Source organism: Ammospiza nelsoni, chromosome 3 (assembly GCF_027579445.1).
Source record: "Ammospiza nelsoni isolate bAmmNel1 chromosome 3, bAmmNel1.pri, whole genome shotgun sequence".
NCBI lineage: Eukaryota > Metazoa > Chordata > Aves > Passeriformes > Passerellidae > Ammospiza > Ammospiza nelsoni.
The window spans coordinates 19,191,241-19,212,694 of record NC_080635.1 but is presented as its reverse complement, the minus strand read 5'-3'; positions in this window follow the sequence as shown (position 1 = coordinate 19,212,694).

Below are 21,454 nucleotides of genomic sequence, written 5' to 3'. Positions count from 1 at the left end.
GCAAAGAGGACTAAAGTTTGGTCCATTTTTAGTTTTAGGTGAAGCAAACACATGATTAACCCATTCTTTGGAAGTCAGATTCATTCAAATAAAGCCCTTATCTAATATTTTATGCACTATTTCCCCTGCTCAGAACCTACAGCACTGTCTTGCACCACTGACAGTGACTAGCAAGTAGCTTGATTTCCCTAGATTCCAATGGACAGCATGAAGATAGCAGTATCATATTGCTTGCCAGAGATCCTCATCATTTATGCAGAGAAAAGCTTGAGTAATTAACCTGTCTTTATTTAAGCACAGAAGAGGGAAGGAAAGCGGAGATACACAGGCACTCCAAAAGAGACTCTGTAAGGAAGTGTTATTTTTAATATAAAAGATTGGCTCACAGCGCAGTGTTCAAAGTCAGAAGGACTTAAAAAACGCCTTCTATTTCTGTGAGCAGAGCAGTCACAGTCAGGAGAGCTGGAGCCTACTGCTGCTCAAGCACCAACAGCAAGCCTGTTTATGTAAGCTGGCAAGCATTAGTGTACACAAAATCACAGTTTGTAAACAGGCAGGGAATGCTGTGGTGCCAGGGACACACGCATGCACATCCTCCAGCTCCTCTCCAGAATGAGTGGGAATTGCTGTGCGCTGAACTACCTGAACTTGGCATTCAGAGGCGCCTCCACAAGTCAAATCCAAAGCTGCCAGATAAATGTTCCCTTGGATGTGTCCCTGCACATTGGAGTGACATCTCCTGGCAGGTTCAGTTAGACTCAAGTGCTGGCTATTACCTATGTCCTCCCCCTACAGCACCACAGCTCCTGTCCTTCCCCCTCTCCCAGGCCAGGGAGGAGAACGGCTGCCTCCTCGCAGCGAGCTGTGCTTGAGGCAGGATCAGTCAAGGCGCTTTCATATCCCAATCAAATTAGCCGCTGGGTTAATTAATATCTCTCTTTTCTTGTTTGGTGGGCAGATGTACCCCTTGTGGAATCTCCCTTGCTGGGGGATGGAGGCAGTGCCCCAAGCCCTCCCTGCTGCCCTGCCAGGCTCTGCAAGGGGACACAGGGCACTGCCATACAGATACCCAAACAGCAGTGCCTTTTTCCATGTTGCAGGACATATAGCACATGGCCAAGCCACTCCTACAGTCCCATCCCCCCCACATCTCCAGCAATCTGTTTCTCTAGGGTGCTGTTATGTTTATACCTAAAATCCAGTCCCTTTCCTTAGCTATTTCCTCTTCATCTAGATGACCACAAGCAATAGGATTCCTCTGTGTCAGAGGAAAACCTTCCTTTAGATTTTTTGTGCCTTGCCCCAAAGGGGGTCTCAGATGGCTCAGAGACCTGGCTGACAGCTTCACTGGCATGAAACACATGAGGATTTTTATGCAGCTGGCATCTGAGATAACACTGTCTGTTTGGACCTAAGGAGGTTCAAAATCTTAAACTGTTTTAAAAGAGGTTGTTCAGATGCAGCTAGTGGACTAACAAAGTCTGGGGAGCAGGCCTATGACCTTTTCTTGCTGGGTGGTGGTGATGGGGCCTGTTCACAGCTCACAGATGAACAATTCCTACATTAAGACAAAAAATTATAAAGGGCATCTGTATTTGCAGCAGTGCTTTCATAAGAACTGCCTGGAGCAATACTAGGATTGCGTCTCCACAGAATTTAGTAATCATCCATAAAATACATATGTTTCTCCCCTGGGACTCATTGAGAGAGCTGGGGGGAGATGCGGCTGAGCCTGCCCTTCTTGGTGGTAGGTGGGAAAGGGAACTTTGCCTACTGGAAAGGCTTGGGAATCACTGCCAGAGCAGGCTGTGATTTAATACTAGGAAAAACTGTATCCCCTCAGTAAATGTACTTGGACTAGATTTTATATAAGCAAACTCAGAAAAGCCTTACTCATTCTTATGTCACTAATCCAGGCACCTCATAATTTGCAGAGGGTGGGGGAAGGAGAGGAAAATCGACACACTGCTGCTTGCCAGCCACAACACAGCACTGATTTCCCACTGCTTGGATTTCATTCATTTTCTGTAAGACAACAGCAGAGTATTTACTAATACACAGGGAGCCACACACACCCCCTGCAGGCATTTATTGCCTTTGCTCATCAATAACTGCTGTGTCTAACTGGACATCTGTGCTCAGGCAGGTGGGGGGGCACAGTTTTCATGACATGCCTCATTTTAATGGTCATAATGAAATGAAAGCATGCCAGTGGCTGCTCTTAAGAGACATCATCCCTCTAATTTCTGTATTGTTGAAGCTCAAACATTTTACAGATCAGAATGTAGTGTCTTAATGTATCCTAGAGACAAGTCAATCTTCCTCTGCACCCCTGTGCCTTCCCAGCTCTTGCCAAGGCAGCAGAGTCATTATCTCCTCCGCTTTTCTATCCTTCCCTCTTCAAACAACACACTTCAGAGGCACTGAGTAATTCAGGCACCAGTCCTCAGGGCTGCCTCCTTACCCGCTGTGAGAACGTCCTTCTGAAGAAGAGCAGACAAATTCAGAGTGTCTTTAAGGAAGTAAGACAGCCTGAGTGCACGAAATGTAGGGTTTCTTGATCAGCAGCAGCACACATGGACCAAGCCCCACATACCTCAACACACACCAGACCAGCAGAATCCCACTCAGGGACTTGGTAAGCTTCAGCTTCATGAAGCAATGGATGTGTTTTTATCAACCACTGGCAGGACCCAAAAACTCTCTCTGCATGAGCAGAAAAGTAATCAGTTGCTAAAACCTTTCCCAGGGACCACATTACCCTCAGACACAATGACCTCATCATGCTGGTTGCTGGCTTTGTGGCTCTCCTTAACAACTCTTGCTTCTCTCACTACTCTTCCCTAGGAATGCTGCATTTCTCACACACAGGCATGTAATTGTCAAGGCCAAATCTTGACACCCGCTCTGTCCAAAGTTATTGCTCCACAAGCACACCACCATGTCATGAAAAAGTCCCAGCACCCACAAATCTGTCTCATTCCTCCTTAGGCCCTTCAAGACTTTAGGACCACAGACAGCAGGAAGGAACTGAGCAAATATATCCACCAAGCAAGCCAAAACAGAAATATTCACCAAAAAGTTTCCAAATGTTCTCACCTTTGGAAACCTTGGTATCAAGCTGGACACTTACCAGTTGTGGAAATTAAAAGAAAATGTCCTGACCTTTCTGCTCTATCACTTCTTGTTTGGTCAAATGGTCTCCCTGCCTCTTCAGCAGGGAGCAGTCACCAACCAAATTTTGTTTTAGTGACTTTCACACAGAGCTCCCTCTAACCAGCATCTGCCTCACCCATGCAGGGTGGGAAACGCCTGTACATGTCCTGTTCACAGCAGCACTTTCACACAACACCCACAGCATTCCAGCTGGAAACAGCAGAACCTCCTCCCTCCAAGGAAAGGGGAAGAGGAATGTGAGAACTCCTCACTCTCAGGTCATATCCTGTTGTAACCCTCCAGAAAAACCCAGTGTAAGTTCAGGGGAGTTCACCCTGCATATTTACCTGTTTGGTCTCCACTAAGCAGGGGAAGATGTGGACTTGGGATCATGAGAACCTGAAGGATGGTGACAAATGCTCCCAGCTCTGCCCAGCCACAGCCAGAAAAAGAACAAGTGGAAGAGGAAAAAGTCACTTTGGACATCCTCTTGTTTTTTGGTGTATGATCAAACTCCCAAACCCAGCCCCAGTAAGTCACCCACTCCTGTCTGTCAGGAATGTTTCACCACAGCTGCTGCTTTAGCCACAATGAATGCATGAACACTGACACCAAGTTTCATGAGCTTTAGCTGTGCTATGATTCACACTTTCCTGCAATTATTGTAATTTAATGATATTGTTATATTTTGATCCTATTACATCTAGTTAGATAAGACAGGGCCTTATGATGAGACTGTACCTCACACCAGTCGATGACTATTTAGTTTTAAGTGACATCCAGCATTTTAATCCACATTTAATTTCAGCTTTACTCCAAGCTCATATCACACTTCTAATGAAAGGCTGGATTCTGGTCTGCCTTTGGGGCTCCCGGTCTGTTGGCCTGGGGCACACAGACCCCTGGGAGCAGAGGCAGCACAGGAGCCACATCTCACCATTCTTTGTCACTGGGGTTGAAGAAAGGAGTGTCTGCAAACTTGGCAGGGGACAGCAAGCTGAGGACATGGTGACACAGACTTCAGTAACTCTCCATTAGCACCTCATATGTGCATAAAACAGCGTCTCATCCTCACTGCACACCCCCCTTTGCGAGGGAAGCCATCAGGAATGTCAGGATCTCTTGGGAAAACCCACCATTATGTTAGGATGAACTAGGACATTTCTCACAGTATCTGGTGCAGACATTTTCGGGCAAGGTACAGACGTCCTAGACCCAAGGCTGTTTCCAAGTCACCGTTTAAGCTCTGCATAACAATTCCATCAACCCATCATTTCCTCTGGTGGAAACTTTCATTCCCAACTGCCCACTTCCACTCTTTCCAATCAGTTAGAAAATGCTATTTCTTGAGCAATCTCAGCCATAACCTATGTCCTCGTAACCAAGTCCCCCCTTCATTATTAACAAGGGACAGATGTGCAGAGAGAATCGTGGTCCTGCTTATTATCCAGAAAGCTACTTATTCTTGAAATGTCTTATTCTTTAAATTGCCTCTTTTGAGGTATTTAATTTAATTTTTTTCACCCCAGCTTTTATGCTACAAAGAAACAGTCTTCCGTCCTGCCTGGCAGCAATTACTATGGCCCAAGTTTGCTTCAGGATTTATGAAAAGGCTTCTATAGATTCTGGCAGCAGATTTATTTGTTATTTTTATGGAATACTCATAGACTGCAAGTGATCACTGCAAGAGTGTTACTGCTAAGGAACTTCCTTCAGGCTGGCAGCAGCTCAGTTTCCCTGCCCATGCACACAGACCAGGAACAGCAATGCTTTTAAACTGAAACTGTGAAGACTGAGCTGTCAATCATCAAATTCCTTACAAATAAAAAAAAAAAAAAAAGAAGAAGAAAAGAAGGAGGAAAAAAAAAAAAGCATAATTGAATAGAGGACTGCAAGTTCCAGCCCCCATCTGGGATTTAGTGATGATTAAATCCATGCACTGCTGGCACATTTTTCATATGCCACAGGTATCTCTCAGCTTTTGGGAAAGTACCTGGCTGGACTGGATCTGAGAAGTGACCTGACAATACAGAGGGACTTACCCTGTCACCCTTCTGCCAGGCCACACAGTCAACAGGAGACCCAGAGTTAACACTCAAACTCAACACCAGATTGGTTCCATAAGGACAAATTTAAGACTATGCTGTCCACTAGGGAGGAAGGAGACCACAGAATAAAGATGCTTCAGAAATTAATTTGTCAGGTCAGAGTAGCTTAGAAGTCAGGCATAAGTTTTATTTCTTTCTGATTAGAAGTTAATTTAAGTTGTTCATTGGAATTTCAAAATCCTGTGTTGCCATCAGGACTGTAATGCATTAAGTATATAAAAGCCTCAACACAATTAAGGTTAAAAATGCTGTAAAGTATGTTAATAAAATAATTACATTAAATAATTAACTCTTTATTTGTGTTCAGAAAGAAATCCTTTAAAGGCTTACTGAATAAAATTAAATAATAGAAATAAAGTTAGTCAATCAGCCAGCTAGGAGGACAGAAAACAGGCTGGCAAAGTGCTTGTGGAGGATTATTTCTGTGGCATTCAACCTCAGCGTCAGGTAAGGAGAAGTTGATGAAGGAAGAAAGCTGAGAAAGTGCATAATAAACAGGATGAACTTCCAGTAGTGGGAAAAATACATTGTCAGTGGATTGAGGTGGGTCAGATTGTGAGCATGACTGATGCTCACCACCAGCCATGAAGTCAGTGACTACAGGAAAATGATAAAAAGCTGGTGCTAAACATGGCAAGGCTTAAAATCTGGATTTATTAGTAGCCACTTTCAAATAGACAAACAGATTTTTGCTCAAACTGCCAACATTAGTGAGTAATTTTGAAGGCATGGGTACAGAGAGGCAAATGTATTTTGTAATAACTCCAACACTGTGATTTTGATAACTAGATTGGAATTTGAACTTTCACTGATTTATTTTCTGGGTTATAGTGGGGCTGATAAGGAAGAAGAAAGGGCCACCTTTTCTGAGAAATATTGCATCCTGCCTGGAACAGGATAAGCAAGTGGTCAAAACATAATAGGGGGGAAAAGGGGAAAGGAGAAAGATCCTCATCTCAGAATTTCCATTTATAGCACACAGGACCTGGGGAGAAGAGCAAGAGGAACCAGATGTGTGGAAAGTGAATAAAAACTTACAGGTCCTTGAGAGCTTCAGGTTCAGGCAGCACCTGCAGGGCTTTTGAGATCAGACATTTGAGAGGGTTTCACTTTGCAGAAGCTTAGAAACTTTGGGGACGTTCGCCCCAAAGCAGTAAAAACAAAAATCAAACATTTCAAAAAAGGTTAAAAATTTACTCAAACTGCTAATTGCAAGGATTCTTTTGAGTAAATTAGGTTGCTTAAAAGCTGTGATGACAGGTCCATAAAAATTTTGCTAGCAACTTCCAAAAAATGCCACAAATCTCTACAAAATAATTCAGAGGAACCAACCTTACTATCGTCCATGAAAACCAAAACTGCACATACAAGACATAAAATTCTGAAATTTTAATAAAGAAAAGTTGCTGAAAAGTTATTTAAAATAATACTTTTTACCTCATCAGTGGAATTATCTGCGTGAAATGAAACCAATGTCTTTGATACCTGCCCTGCAGAAAAGGGGTAGATGCTTTTATAAGAAATAAAAGGTAAATTACCAACTAAATAATATATATCTCTGAATTACCAAAATGTTAAAATCCCTTTGAACCATAATTAGCTTGCTTCTAACTCAACCTTAGATGGCAGGTTTTCACAGGATAATGGTCTTATGATAATTATGAACCATTTTTCTCTTTCCAGCACATTTTGGGCTGATTTTCTCACAGTGTGTTGTGGGTCTTTCTACTAGCTTTTACTGCTTGTTCTTTACCACAGAGAAAACTTCCACATGTTGCTTTCTTCCCTTACTGACTGTGTTATCAAGCATCCTTTAATTCAGCACCAACCACCCCTGGTGAATACTTAAACCCCTTTGCTTCATCTCTGAATGTTCATGCTCTAATAAAAAGCATTCCCATCCCAACACCTCATGCAGCACATCGGGCATTTTCAGGGTGAATCCAGAGAGCTGCACCACGGCAGGAGTGGAAATAGACGATCTTTAACAGCCCTTCCAACCCAACCTGTTCTGTGGTTCCATTAATTGCTCCTAAGGCCTCAGGTTCTCTTGAAGGACTTCCAACCTGCCTTCTTGCACCCACACTTTCTGCAAGCAGAAATGAGCCCCGAGATGTATACTATGGTAGTAGAGATGAAATGCTGAGAGTGAGAATTAAGACCATGCTTTACCACATAAATGCCTGCCTGCTTATCCAGAAAGAGAAGCAGAAACAAGAAAACCTCTACTGGCATGGGTGTAAGGTGACATTCCCAGATCAGGGAGACCAGCCCCAGCTGTCACTGCTGCCCTGGCTGGTGGCCAGCCCTGAGTCAGGAGTTGTTTCAGGAGTTCACATCCTTCAGAGTGTGGGCACAGCATTGCTACAACCACAGCAGCATCACTGGCCTGTTGTTTGCTTTTGATACTGGCTTGGAGTTGACAGTTTCCATGGCCTCCAGCTGGGCCAGATCCTCACAGGGATACCAGCAGGGAATGTCCAGCTCAAACTCAGTCTCAGCTCAACTGCAAATCAGAAGTTCACTTGTCAAGACTGCAAACACAAAACTTCCATAAGTCCTTCTCTTACACTTTCAGGGAATCAAGTGAAGGATTTTCCCAGTAAGCACAGCTGAGTGCTTCTAGTCTGAGTGCTCCCCCAGAGAGGATCAGACAAGCATTAGGAAGGAAGAAAAAAAATACCTGCATAAAGTTTGTTTTTAGAAACCATCATCTAGAAGGGAAGCTTCGCTTCCCTCAAAGTCTGGCAGGCTGAAGAGACTGAAGTTTTGTTTGGGAAAGCCTGAAACTCTGTGGAGTCCCTGTAAGTCAATATTTTTTTAGATCTCTTATGAACATGAGAATACATCATGGTTTTCTATAAAGAGAATTTCACCTTCATGTTAAGACCCAATTCAGAGATATGAGTCTATTTGTACCCCTTTTGCTGCCAGACAGTCTTGGTAGAACTGCCATCATCCTCCAGGCAAGGCACAGAAGCCTTGCAAGTGCTGTCCACCACTGACACAGACATTTTCCCATTTTCCTTTCCCACCCATAGCCCCATGAAATCTGATTTAGCAGCAGCACAATTGCAGAGTCCATGCTGTGGGGTGAATTGACTGAAGACAATTCAACACCGGAGACCCTTTCTGTGTTTTCGCTCTCACCATGGCCAGGCTGGGCACTTCACACAAGCGAAACCTTGAATTCCTCTGGAAGAGCAGCAACCATATTTCAGGATGTCAGCACACCACTCTGACATCCTTTACAGACCTGGATCACACTCATGGCACCAGTGCTCCTGCTGGTGACCCACACCAGCCCCTAGCCAGGCACCTCCACACCCTCAAGGGACGTCAGAGACTGTGAAACAACCAAGGCAGGCAGACAAAGCTTCCCTCTCTCACATTTACTATTTGGGATTATGATCCATTGGGAAATGTAAGCATACCTTATTGGAAGAAACACCATAGTTTCAAAAACCACCTACACCAAGCCATTTAAAAAAACTGTTCCTTCCCAGATGACCAAAAAGTTTTGAGGAAAGCCAAAACTTGTTGGTCACTTCTTTTGACCAACAACTTGATTTCATTTTAGACGTGCATTCAGAAGATGAAGCCCTTTTAGGGGGTGAGCAATTGAACAGTTTCATTACTACAAATGTTAAAGTGACATGTTCTGACCTTATCAAAAGGTTTTTTCCAATTATTTTCTAAACAAAACTCTTAAGAGAATTATGCATTCTATGCAATTTCTTGCTGTTAATGAAATTAATAATTTTCCTAATGAAATTGAAATTATTTTAATCTTCCTCATGAATAAAATCCAAACATCTTATTCCAAGCACTCTTATCAGTTCAAGTTAAAAGAGAATTACCTAAGAATACAATGGAAATAGATTAAATCAGCTTCAGATGTTCATAAAGGGGTGCTTAGCCTTGGCACCTACCCAGCATGGAAAATTTTAACCTCAATAGCTCAGGTTTAGTCAAATTACGAGGAACAGACACCTGAGCCTTCTCATGGTAAGTGCAAGGAAGCCACAGTGAGACAGATTGAGCAGGGCAATGACAAAGTGCCAAGTCCCTTCGTGAGGAAAAAGAATTTAACCTTTATGGCAAAAGGGCTGCAGGGGAGACAAGATGGACCTCAGGTAGGACAATCTGCCAGTGGCTGGGCATCCAGACTTGTCTCCCAGCATTAGGATGCCTGTTGGACCCAACCATCTTTCAGCCAGTGGGCCCCAAGCCCATCCTGGGAAGGTGAGGATCCACCAGGTTCTCAGACCTTGAATGGACACACAATTACTCCACTGCCTTCTCCAGGTGCCTGATCTCAGCCCAGCTGTCACCACTGCCCAGAGCAGGGACTAAGGGGGACTTCTGGCCACGCAGAAACTCTCTGCCTCTCTGGTCACTGTTTCCATCTCTCTGAACCAGGCCAATATCATAAACAAATGAGTGAAGCAAAAGTAGTGGGGTTTGCTCCAGCCCAGCTCCTAGGACTCATTTCTATCCCTGGTCTATCCTAGGACTCATTTCTGTCCCTGGTCAGCACCTCACCTCAAGAGCTCCTGCTATCAGCTGCCAGAGGTGGCTTTCCCAAATCCCCACCATTTAAGAGAGATCTGTCACTATCCCTCAAATCTGGGTGATGGGGACTCTCACTTCTGTGCCAAATTTTCCCTGTCCGTGCCTTCCTCTGTTTCTTTTCAGCAAGGTGATTATGTCTTTTCCACCCTTCAATCATTAAAAGCCCGTTTATTTTTTTTTCACTTTAAGGGTGAAAAAGGAAGCAAAGAGAAACACCATCTCCAGCTGAAACAGAAAGGAGAATTTCAATAGGCAAACCATCATTATTCTATGGTGTGTAGCCTGGAATGCTACCGGAGGCACCTGGCAGAGAGAAACGTAGCATAGGAGAGGTTGAAGAAGCAATAATACTATAGTAAACTTCCTTGGGATGTTAGGTTGATCCAGAAACCCTTTTGCCGAGTTTCCCCATATGTGACCCTTACTCTGACAGATTGCACCAAGCCATGGTTCCTCCGCTTCCTCATGTACAATGTACAGTCACCCCAGCAAAAGCAGGGCAAAGGAACCAAGAGTTTATTTACTTAATTCCCCAGTGGTTTGTCCAGCCACATCCAGCCCAGCCACCTCAGGAACTCAGCTGGGAGGGCAGTTAGGTTGGGTGGTTTTCAAGACGCTCTTGGCAAGGTGGTGAATGGAGAAGGGCTCAGCTCTGCAGGTGCCCATCTTGAGATGTGCTGGCACTGACCAAGTGGTCCCAGCCAGCTATCAGCACTCAGTGACACATCCCACCTCAGCAGTGTGCTGTAGGATGCTGCTAGCTCTGCAGCCTTCAAAGCCAATACAACATGCACAACTAAAATGAAGGAAAAAAGATGAGGAAAAAACTCACACCTTCAACAGGCATTATTAGCCCGTCTCCAAAGCAAATCTCCTGCCTGCATATTTAGCAACCTGCACACCACCCTCCGAGCCACGGGACATGGCAGGGCAATGGGTCACCCCTCGCCAGTGGCAGTTAATGGTCAGACTCAGTCTCAGAGGACTTTCCCAACCTCAGTCATTCTGTGATTATCTGAGCGCCTGCACTGCAGCACCTGCCAAAGCAGCGCTCTTGCTCAGCCTAAGGTCAGGGTTGCACAGACATGTGTGCACCCTGGCAGCCTCCTGAAACACCACAGAACCCCTCATGCCCTGGGTCATCTCTGCCGTGGATGGTCAGCCCAGCCAAGCTGAAGCCCCTTTGGGGCTGTGCTGGAAGCCAGTCTTTTCCAAATACGTCAAAAACAGAAGGCCAGGGCTGGATGCAGGTTTGCTGAGATCAGGGCTATTCTGGTGCAGACAGGCTATGTGCTGCTGATAGGGAGGATTAATGAGCCAGGCTGCTCATCCATTGCAATTAGAAACAACACTATGACTATTTTGGTGCCATTTCTCTGCTGAGCAATCAAACAGCTTATCAGTTCCTTCTATATCTGCATGTAATCACAGCTTTGTTAAATATAGGAGGGTAGCAGCCACATATAGACGCTGCTCTGCCCCTGGAGCTAAGGTGTGGGGGACCACTTGCTAATGCTCATACAGCACTAGAGAGAAAGTGAGAAAGGGGTTTGGTGAGTGGCACTAATAAGTGCCACTGTGGTGAATGGCATGGTGAATGGGGAATGGCACTAACAGTGTCACTTTGTGGCAGCTAAAGTTCCTCTGGCATTTTCAGTGCTCACAGGACAGCTGGACACAAGGAGCACCTAATTTGCTCCAGCTGCAAGAAGGCCCCAAGTGTCTGAAGCTGTAGCTAATCACCACATTTATCAGCATAAGAAATGGTTTTGTGACATTAGTAAAGGAAGAGGGATTCTAGCTCCTGGGCTCTGTCCCTCACTCTGACCATGGAGATCCCTCTCATCTGCCCCAGCTGCAGAATGGGAGAAACAGCACCTCTCTAAAGGATGAAATCTTGTCTCCTGCTTCCATGTGGTTATTTACAAGTGTGGGTGATACTTCAAGGCAGAGAGGACTTCTAAATAAACCAACTCCTTTCTTATGTCCAACATACTATGTTTCATACATCTCATATGGAGCAGTAAATGTTTCATCTGCCTAGATTCCCTGACAAATTATATTACATACATATTTGTGACTGTGCATCCAATCGTCAATATGCTTCAAAATTCAGGGTAGGAAATGGACTCTTCAAACTTCCTGAGATTGTTACTGTTGCTACACGCATCAGAGTTCAGCTAAGGTATCTGGAAGAAACAGCTCACCCAGGGCACTTGAGTTTCCATCCCAGGTACTGTCACAGATCCCAGCCCAGAAAAGCTAAGCCCAGAGGAGTTTCTCCAACAGAATGCACTCCAGCAGGCGAACAGCCAGACTCCACACCACACCATGTCCTGATGGTCACCACAGTCCTCACCACTCAAGAGGCACAGCTGAAAACTGAGGAGGAAAATAATCCATCAGTGTGCCCCTCAGTACCTGTTTGCCTCACACTGGAAACGAGTCCCTACAAGCTACTGTCAGTAACTGCAAAAGTTCAGTCACAGGTGTTAAAAGGTTACAAGACAGAGCAAAACACTGAGGCAGATGCACAACACTGCATCAATGCTATATGCCTTTAAAGAGCTTCCAAATGGGTACTAGCAGGGCAAAGCTTGGTTCAGGACAGCCAGACCTTGTTCAGATCTCTGAAAAATATGAACAGCTCCTTAGCCACCTGCCAGTATCTGTTTTTCATACCAGAATCCTCTTCCATCACCCCAACAGATTTTAACAACCAACATGCTCTCATTGAAGCTGCTGCCAATGCCTCCGAGTAGACATTCCGTACCTGCATGTGTCCTGGACCAGAGAGAGATTCTACAACCCAGCAGCCCTCTACCCAGAGTCCCTGCACCACAAACAAACCTCTGCCCATCTTTATAGCAACTTACTATGCTCTACAGTGTGATCTTCTTTAAATGCTCCACGGGTGTCTGCCAGAAGTGCAACTCGATATGAAGCTTACAAGTGCCAGACAGCTCCTTCATCCCTCCATGACAAATAAATCTTCAGGATAAATCCATGCTCTCCAATGTCACTTCTTATATATAGACAATCAAAGAAACTAAGGTACAGAAGTGGGAAGACAAGGCATATGAGTCAAATTATATTTAACCTCTCATTTAGCGATTAATCTAACAGAAATAGCTTGCTACATTTTTAATTTTACTCTCTGGTTCACATTAAAGTTTTTTCAAGCATTTCTGTACTGTGCTGAACTCTTCTCCTCCAAGATACAGCCATTCTTATCCTCAGGAATAAACCTTTAGGTTATTTTTCCTTGCCAATGAAATTAACCCAGCCCTGAAGTAGGAGCTCACAGGCTCCTGGCTCAGTGTGACAAACTCCCGTCACATCCCGAGAAGACACTGAACAGACGGGCATCTCACAGGGCAGGATTTAAGCCAGACTGGATCCAGCCAAATTCAACAGGACCTCAGACAGCTTCCAAGGCCAGGGAATGCATCTCTACATACTGCAGGATACAGGATACTGACTCCATAAAGATGCAAAGAGCAGGGCAGCTCAGTCACCAAGTCAGCAGTAGGGCTCCTGACTGCTCCTTGGGTAAGTTCTGCTACTGTTCCTCACTCCAGCTCACCTGAGAGGCTTGGCCAGCACTAAATAGAGATGCTCAGCAGGTGATTGAAATACTCAGTTTTGCCATCCCAACAGTGCCCCTTGTTTCTAATAAGGAGGCAGTTGCAAGCTGGAATTGCTGCAGGACATCTTGAGCTCTGGGTTCCCAGGAAGAGTTGCCGCCTGATAATGACCAAGTCACACCAGAAGTCCATCAAGATCATTGCAAAAATTCACCCTGCTGCAATGCCTTAAAAATGACTGACTTTAAGTTGCTTTCCTTCAGTCTGAGGAATCACAAGACTGAAAAAGATGCAGAAGACAGCTAAAGCAAGACAAGAAAGGAGCTTGCTCCTCCAGCTCATGCTCCACTGGGACAAGGGCCAAACAGAAGGAGTGGAGACAGCAGAGGCCAGAAAACCCCTCAGCAAAAGGAGCTCTGGACTGAGCAGAGGGATTAATACTGCACCCAGCAGTGGGAGGATGATGGGGGCTGGAGCACCGAGGATCACTCTTGGGAACACAACAGGACCTGAACTCTGTTTCCAGCAGCTGTATACTCACTGGGAAAAAAAATGGCCATGATTATCAGCTACTGATCTCAGCCTGGCCCAAACCATTTGAAATCTGCGTATCAGTAACACCTCTGTGGTACCTACAGGAACAGCAGACAAACAGGCCACAGGAAAGCAGATACCTGCTAAGGAGCCAGCCCTCAACTACTAATTATCTCTCTTTGATTTCCTCCTTAGCTCAGTCGAGACAGAGCAGGCTTTATTTCAGTTCTCCCTACTGAATCAGCATCTTCAATTCCCAGAGGCTTTTTTGTCCTCCTTGCTGAATCAGCATCTTTATTTTCCAGAGACCTTCCTGCTGCTTAGAGCACACATGCCAGGAGTCAGCTTCACCAGGGCTAAGCAGGACTGGAGGGCAAAACACCTCCTATCTGCCTTTTCCCACACCCCTTGTGGCTCCTCAGCCTTGCAAGCTCCTGCCTATGCTTTTGAACACACCTCCCTGCAAGGAGTCCTTGGCAGAGCTTGTGACTATAAGACACCAATGCAATTCCCACACATTTGCTTCAGCTCAAAACACTCCAAGTCTGTATCTGTCAAGAGGGTAGGGACCTTTCATATGTCTTTTTCCAAAGGATGCTGGCACATCTGTGAAAGATAAAGCCATAGGAAGCCTCAGAAAAACATCTGCCAAGACAAGAAGGGGGACTCTGTTATCCCCAGTGTGATCAAGAAGAATAAAGCATATGAGCTGCTTAGCGTGGAAAGTAAAACAATCTCTTGGCTCTGGAAGTCCAACCCTAAAGTCAGGATAGCTTTCAAGATGGACTAATTGAACAGTTTCAGCTTTAACAGAGCTTTATAGCAGATCTCACACATGGCTGGGTGTCGGGAGTTTAGTTCAAGCATGGCTTAAAGAAAAAGGCCACGAAGCCATGCAACTGAGAGAAAAGTAACAGGTAGCTGTGAAGCAGTTTCAAAGCAGTTTCCAGCCTGACTTCTATAAACAATTAGTCTCTCTCAGGCATCATTGTATAAACAATAAGGTTCTCAGGCAGTCTTCCCATAACAAATGTAACATCCTCTCTGGGAAAAGATGGCACCCTGGAAACAGATGTGGAAGTTTTGGGAGCCGTTCATATCACAGTGGGAACACTGGTTTTGTTTTATGTAAACAATCAACGGTATTGTAAAACAAAAGGAGTGGTTAGAGTTTTCTCTGTTAGCCTATCATAAAGCTGTATTTTGGAATATGCATGAAGTTCGTTAACACTGTTATTTAAAGTGACTGATCGATATATAAATTCGGAGTTTGATGCACAATGGTCGTTCTCCCCCTCACTTCAACAAATTGGTGACACCCGGATGTGATAGCGGACACCACGACGATCGCGGCCACCACGGGATTGCGAACACCAAAGGATAAGTGAGGACTGGTTCAGGCTCCGAAGCAGCGGAAGCGGCAATAAGCGCGAAATTAAAGCGGAGGAAAAAAGAAAACCGCCGATATGCGCCGTGCCCTGGTGACCATATAGATGGGACCAGCTGATACGTGCGGCATAGTCTGGGAAAACGCTGCTAGGTGAAAGTGCGCACTTAAAAAGAGGTATGGAAAGACAAGCCGCATATGAACTTTTTATTATGTTTTTGCAAAAAAGGCAAATTAAGGGAATAGACTTACGGAAGGAATTGCAAGGTCTTTTGGCTTATGGTCTGGAACGGGGAATCTTTGTGAATCCCCACACAGTTCACGAGTTAACGGAATTGCGTGAATTCGGTGATTTATTGTCAGAGGCTGCTTTAGTGAGTGGTAAAACTGCCAAGAAGCTAAGCAGGCCATGGCGAGTGATATATTGTGCACTGTTTTACTGTCTCTCTGAGTGCAAGACAGCGGCCGCAGCTCGTGGCGCTTCCGAGTCTGTGCTACTCCGAACTCGGCACGGGCGCTCTGCCATGGGGAGCAGCCGCGGTGAGCGACCGCCTAAAATGCTGCGCTATAGCGGCGGGAGCGGAGGCAGCGGCAGGGAGAGCGGAGCCGCCGCCGTGGGAGCCGAGGCGCGCCGCCCCGGGAGAGAGCGAAGCCACCGCGGGGGGAGAGCGAAGCCGCCACGGGGGGAGCCACGGGTGCAGCGGTGCCTGCAGCGGAGTCAGCCTGCCGGCGAGTAAACAAAGAGCCCAGCGCAGGGGGGGGTTTTCGCCCGCTCCGACACACGCGCCGCGGGACTGGAGCGCTTTTTGCAGCGGGAGCGTTTCTCCCTCCCCCTATAGCCGGCAAAAGCTTCAGTTTAAGACCTAACAGCCTAATGGATGTAACTTTTGTCAACAAAAGGAAATGATCCCTGTTGAAATTAAGAAACAAGTGATGGTAAACAAGGAAAGTTAAAGGCACTTTAGTTCTTCCTGGCAGAGACTGAAACAGGAATCAGCGTACTGTATGCATGGGTCAAATTTTGGCCGGTTTGGCTTGGCATTGGTTATGCTGTCTTGAAATCACCTGTATTGGCAGAGACTTTAACATCAGAAGCCCAGATGGCTCAGTCAGTGGAATATCAGACTCTAGAATTATATTTTGAAAAGTTTAAAAATGTTAAGATATGTTAGTCTGATTGTATGAGTGAGATGTTGTGAGTGTGCTTTTTGATATAGAAATGCTATAGCAAACACGTGAACAAAGTTATTTTAGCTTAATATTTTAGAATCAGGCCTGTAACTAAGTTATAGTAAATGCTATATTTTATGTCTATAGTAAGTTTTATCTGTTATTAAGTAGTTTAAGTTAAATTAAATGCTAAATACTATTAAGGTTAAGTTTGTTAAGTTTATTTTCTGTTAAGTTCGAGGTCTGTTAAGGTTAAATCATATTAGGTTTAAGATAAGTTAGATTCTGTTAAGTTTGATCTTACATTATTTACAAATAAGTCTAAAATCAGTTAAATTTTGTTATAATTTTGTTAGAATTAAGAGATTTTACATGTAAGTTCTGTTGATTTAAAATTCTATTAAGTTTAGGTAAAGATAAGTTTAAGTAATGTTAAGTTCTATTAAGTTTAAATATTTTAAGTATTTTAAGTATAAGTGCTATTAAGTTTAAGTGATGTTAGATAGATTTATGCTTTTACGATAGGTGTTTGTTTTATGACTTGTGTTCAAAGTGTTGTTGTGAACATCAGAGAAACCTTGCTAGCTGAAAATACTATTTAGTTATTAGAATTGCCTATTCTTATGTTGCAAAGAGTGTAGCACAGTTAGCCCATAGAATTTTGAAGCCAGTTAAGTTCTATTAATTTGAAAATAAGTCTGCTAAGTTAAGTATTTTAAGTGCTTCAAGTGCATACTACTTTCTCACCACTCCAAATCAACAAAGGACTGAGAATCGCCCAGCTGATGCCATTTCAGCCAAATGACTAAAGGATTACAGACTATAAAACTGATTTTGAACATTTTTGAGAAACCCAGGGAAGAGGTGGATGTGAAAATCTCAAGGACAGAAAGGATCGTTTTCAGACTTGCCATTCACCTCCTCTCCAGGTTCACATAAATGAAAACAGCTAACAGCTTTCTTTTCTTAGTCCAATTACCACCTACCGTGCAATGCCTGATAAGGCCGGACATTGTGGCTCAGCTGGGGGTGGTTTTAACCCTTTGGGATAAAACGCTGTTGCCGGACGACCGGGGAACTGATTGACATTATTGAATCATTATCATCTTTCCATATAAAAGGACCGGCAAAAGAGAACTGCCTTGAATGTCACAGCCCACATTGTGCTGCTTGGGTTGCACTGTGTTGTGGAGGTTGTGATGAGACCTTTTGGGTGGATCAGTTGTCACTTTTTCGTTTATGGTGTGATACCTGTAATCATAGACATAACTGGGAACATAATTGGGAGTGGGCTCTACCGAACGAAACAGGACTAAACACTGCCTCAGCTTTAGGTCTTTATGAATCACATGAGCAGAAAATCTTGGCTTATTATCGGTGGGAGGTACAGTGTATTTTGAAAAGGGTTAAAGGTTAAAAACTGATAAGAAAAAAAAGGTCAAAGTAAAAACAGAAAAATGAGGTTTACTTTTGTTATATTGCTAGGTGTAGTAGTAGCTGAAGAATTAAGGGTAATACAGTTTAATCAACCTAGAGATAATGTATGAATAACACTTGCTAGACAGATTAATCAGTCGTCGCTTTGTCTCAGCATTGCCAGTATCGTCTCCTCAAGAATTCTGCAGTCTTATTAATAATCGTGCTTTATGTATGCACAATATGGTAAATATTAAATTGCCTGCACAGAAAGGGTATACTGCCAGTCAGAGTGATGGCTACCGTCAATGTCTGTTAATTCAATCACTTAATACTCCTTTGCATTCTCCACCTGAGGAGTTGGAGCTTTTTGGAAGTGCAAATGCTAGCATGACCAGCACTTCCAACAGTGGATGGTTTAGCTTTGATTATTCTAATCCTCAAAAGATGAATCCATATAAACAAACATGGGCTACTCTAGATTCAGCTCTAAAGCCAAACATAGTGTCTAAACAACTCTACAGCCATTGTAAAGGCTCTAGCATCATGACACCTAAGAAATTACCTACAGGAATATTTCTGGTTTGTGGAGATAGAGCCTGGAATGGAATACCAGCCCAACCTCAGGGTGGACCTTGTTATTTAGGCAAGTTATCACCATTCCACCCTAGTATATTTGTGTTAATGCAATTAAGTCATAAGACAAGCAGGCAAGGGCGCAGCTTACATGACTTGGACTGTAGTCCAGTGGGGGATCCATGGTTCTGGAGTAGATTTAAACAAGTGATGGTTTCAGCTTTCCTACCATGGGGTGCTGCAAGCAAAGCATTGACTCTGGCAAAACAAATAGGGTGTTGGGCTGAAGGTGAATTAAATAGAACTTCACAGATATTAGATATGTTAACTTCAGATGTACAAAGTGTTAATCACGCTGTTCTACAAAATAGAGCTGCTATAGATTTCTTATTATTAGCTCAAGGCCATGGGTGTGAAGAGTTTGAAGGAATGTGTTGCATGAATTTATCTGATCATTCTGTATCTATTCATGCTAAGATAAAAGAGCTACGGCTAGGGCTTAATAAGCTTAAGGAAGAAGAAGGATTAGGTATTGATGAGTGGCTTAAAAGTTTAGGATTGGGACCATGGCTAAGAAACCTTGTAAAATATGCTATAGGGATATTAGGTGTACTCTTATTGCTTTTGCTTATCTTGCCTTGTTTCTGTAGCTGTATCCAAAAGATGGTTAGTAGGATGATAGAGAAAATGTGGCAAACTAACCTCCTTTCTTTTAAAGAAAAAGATGGGGGAAATGTCGGGAGTTTAGTTCAAGCATGGCTTAAAGAAAAAGGCCACGAAGCCATGCAACTGAGAGAAAAGTAACAGGTAGCTGTGAAGCAGTTTCAAAGCAGTTTCCAGCCTGACTTCTATAAACAATTAGTCTCTCTCAGGCATCATTGTATAAACAATAAGGTTCTCAGGCAGTCTTCCCATAACAAATGTAACATCCTCTCTGGGAAAAGATGGCACCCTGGAAACAGATGTGGAAGTTTTGGGAGCCGTTCATATCACAGTGGGAACACTGGTTTTGTTTTATGTAAACAATCAACGGTATTGTAAAACAAAAGGAGTGGTTAGAGTTTTCTCTGTTAGCCTATCATAAAGCTGTATTTTGGAATATGCATGAAGTTCGTTAACACTGTTATTTAAAGTGACTGGTCGATCAATAAATTCGGAGTTTGATGCACAATGGTCGTTCTCCCCCTCACTTCAACAGCTGGGTCACCATTTGTAAAGAGAAAGTAAATTCCCAACAACAAGCAGCACTTGCTCACAATGTCTGCCTTGCTTTGTAAGATGGATCTCAGGGAGCCACTCACAGGACCTGGGCAATATTCTCAGAAACAAGAACTCAGAGGAGAAATGGAAAATTAGTTATTAAGGAATCAATTTTCCAGAACCGTGCCTATTTTAGCGCACTTCACACAAGAGCACAATGCTGATGGCCAAGCAGGGAAAAGCAGGTCTTGGTCTCACTGACACTCATGTGTGAATAAAAGGCTATGTGAATAAATGGAGTGATTTTCCCTTTTTTTTAACCATGCCTTATCTTGGAGTGGCTGAGGAGGGTGTCACAGCCATCTGTAAGAGCAGGGGATGGGTGATCAAGCCTCAGTTCTGTCCTTAAAGTCATAAATACCTTTCTGGTGTTCCTGTGCCACAGCAATAACAATACCTGTTTAAACCCTATCACAATTCTGGCCCCCATCCCTTTAGCCTTGCTTCCTCCCAGAAATGAAGTCAGATCTTCTATTTTTTTCTGGGTAGGAGCATGTAGTGCTCAGGCAGAGGCTTTTGACTGACACGCAGGCGCATATTTGCAGTGCATCGTACTGGGTAACAGAAAAGGATCCAAAATGTGCACACAGGCAGGACTCCTCAAACCCTTACCACATTTCTCCTGCCCTTAGCATAAAGATGCTATGTGATCATTTACTAGCTTCAGTAAATTCTGCCTTGTTAAAAAAATCAGCATTACCCTCCAACCTGTTCCCTGGTGAAGCAGTTCTCAGGCTGCCATTTCCCAGCACTGCCTTCACTGGGACACAATCCTCCAGAGGTCCCCTCCAAGGAATGGTCTGCACAGAGGGGTCTGATCAGCCCACCTCCACCATCAACAAACTCACAGCAAACTCTGCTCACTCACAGCCTTACATTACCCTGCTCCACATTTCCAAGACCATCACACTAGAGAATAAAACCAGGCACTGCTCCTCAGGGTGACAAGAACAAGCTGGCAGGGCTCCTGCACCAGAAACTCCAGCTCCACACCCATGCATGGAGCAGCAGCAGCCAAACTGCTGAGCCTGACTGAGGCAAACACATCAAATCCTCTGCTACGACGGAACTCACTCAAGGCTGCAAGAGCTACTCATTGGCTCAAATAAGAATTAAACACCAGTACTTACATGGCTGCAAACTACATCCTAATGCACTCAGCATGCAGTGGCCGAGGCTGAACCAAAGAGAGGATGTTGTGAGTTGTGTTGGTGCAGCACAACCTTCCTCCCTGTCAAAGTGCTCGAACAAGAAAAGCAGTAACGTGGAAGATGACTTTGAATCAAGTCCTCCTTCCCTTCACGCTGGGTCCCAAGAATGCAGCTTGCACACCTCTGGTGAATAACACAGTGTTTATGGCCACAAACAGGCTGCAAGGATCAACTTTTCAGCCAGCCCCCAGCCCTGTTGCTTCTGCTTTTGGTTCTCTGGTAAGAAAGGTTTTCTAACCTCCTCCCTCCTACCTAACCAGGGGCACCTGCAGCTCATGGACAGCTGGAAGAGGTTGGGCCCAAACATGGGGAAAGGGGGGAGGGAGGGAAGGAGACCAGCTTTGCTAAGGGACTTCCTTCCTTCCCAAAGCAAAGGCTCCCAACCAGCAAATGGCACCCTCTCTGTCCAGCCACACTCTCCCTTGGCTCCAGGAGCAGTCACAGTTCAAGAAGTTTTGCTTCCTGGGCAACTAT